The sequence below is a fragment of the Nematolebias whitei genome, chromosome 5, assembly GCF_014905685.2.
Source record: "Nematolebias whitei isolate Nwh7 chromosome 5, NemWhi1, whole genome shotgun sequence".
NCBI lineage: Eukaryota > Metazoa > Chordata > Actinopteri > Cyprinodontiformes > Rivulidae > Nematolebias > Nematolebias whitei.
Genome location: NC_056502.1, coordinates 2,214,454 through 2,216,501, shown reverse-complemented (window position 1 = coordinate 2,216,501; position 2,048 = coordinate 2,214,454). Strand labels below are relative to the sequence as shown.

The 2,048-nt window shown below is 48.7% G+C and overlaps 1 protein-coding gene across 1 annotated transcript in view; it reads right to left on the bottom strand.

The window, feature by feature from the left end:
- Positions 1–2,048, bottom strand: part of s100v2 (S100 calcium binding protein V2) — a 4,713-nt gene that overhangs the window by 2,459 nt on the left and 206 nt on the right. The window lies entirely within an intron of this gene.

Sequence of the window (2,048 nt, the reverse complement as noted above, 5' to 3'; positions counted from 1 at the left end):
ATCTCAGGGTAAAGCTATAATCTCAGGATACAGGTAATCTCAGGGTAGAGCTATAATCTCAAAATACAAGTAATCTCAGGGTAAAGCTATAATCTCAGGATACAGGTAATAATCTCAGGGTAGAGCTATAATCTCAGGATACAGGTAATAATCCAGGTGAGTCAGTTTCAGGTGAGTCTTTCTGAACAAAGTAAAAGTCTTGCCTTCGGTCTGACTTCGCATGTTAAACTTGTGAGCGACTGCGAGTGAATCTGGGAGTTTCCCTGTTAAAGTTCTGAGCTGCAGGATGCAGGTTCTGGTGTTGGAGGGCCCGCTCTGAGCTGTTTGGGTCGGTTTGGTCCGGAGCCGAGCTGCAGCTGAGTGAGACCAGCTGGAGCTCGGCTCTCTGAGGAGCCGAAGGATGTTTGTGATAAAAAGGGCGTCGGCTGCAAAAATCTGCCTCAGAGCAGCAGAACACAAGAAGATCTGACTCAGAACCCCGGTCCAGTCAGAACCCCGGTCCAGTCAGAACCCCAGTCCAGTCAGAACCTCGGTCCAGTCAGAACCCTGTTCCAGTCAGAACCTCGGTCCAGTCAGAACCCTGTTCCAGTCAGAACCCCGGTCCAGTCAGATAATCAAGACTTTTTGAAGGATTGAAAAGTTTTGGATCAGGTGACAGAACCGTACCTGTCTGGACCTGGACCGACCTCCAGGCCGTTACATTTCGGTCCCAGATTAAACCCGAGTTGTTAATCAGATTAAAAATGTTCGGGCTCAGCCTGAAGGAGCAGCGTGGGTTTGTCTTCCTGTGGACATATGGGTCGGGTGCATGGCTCCATGTTCAGTGGCCGAAGGCGGGGCCTCGGTGCTCTGACCCTGACTTACCGAAGCTGATCTTGGGACATGGAGCGTGACCTGGGGGGGGGTGGACGGAGGGGGGGGGCTGAACCTGTGCATGAGGTTGAGAGGAACCGACTAGATCTAGTTGGACTCACCTCGACACACAGCATGGTGGAACTGATCTCCTTGAGAGGGGCTGGACCTCTGGAGTCGTTCATGGTGAGAGGGTCGAGCTGGTGAGGGTCTACTTGAGTCCTGGGTCCTAGTGGGTCCTTCTCACCCCAGGGCAGCAGGAGGGTCAAACACAGGCCGACGGTCAGAACCTGAAATGAGGACCTCTGACTGGACCGGGCCTTAAATGCTGTAACTTACTGGGAGTGATGTCATCAAAGAAAACACAACAGCTGAACTCAACAATCACAGAGACTTGTAGCTTTAGGTTTACGCCTTGTAGCTAACTAGCCTTTAGCTAGTCTGTGGCTACATGCAGCTTTTAGCTAGACTTTTACTACATATAGTCAGGTTTTTAATTACGTTAAGCTTTTAGATAGTGCTTAGCAGTTTTTAGTTAGCCTTTTGCTATTCTCTGATTTTAGCTATTGTTTTGCTACTTTTAGCTTTTTTTTTTGTTACTAGCTTTAAAAACTCGTTTCAGCTTCTTCTTCTTCATGTGTTAAACCAGTTGTTCGAAAAGCAGCTGAAACAACCCAAAGTATTTATTTTGTTCTGCCTCACCTGTTCCTCATTAACAATCAGCCCAGGTGTTCCCTCAGTTTGCTGTAGACAGAACCAGTCTCCACCAGCTCAGGGTTTCATCCTCCCAGTTCCTGCTTTTTGTTTTCTGCTTTAAGGACTTCTGGAGTCTGGAGTTTTAGCTGTTTTTAATCGTCAGCTGCAGGTTCCTGGTTCTGTTGGCTTCATTTGCAAGAAACGGGTCGAACAGGACGTGGGGATCCTGACCTGCAGCTAAAACAGCTAAAACAGCTAAAACAGCTAAAACATGAACCGTGTCAGACTCACCAAGAAAACCTCCGTAACTTCCGGTTCGCTTCAAAACCTTAAGAACTAAAGAAGTTCTGTTCGGTTATCTGTAAATGGTACCGAGGCTCGGCGGGATCAGAACCGACAGGAGCGGCTCGTCCCGCCGGACCCGGACCGTCCTGCAGCTCCACCGGTTCTGAGCCAGTAATGATCCAGTAATGATCCAGTAATGATCCAGTAATGATCCA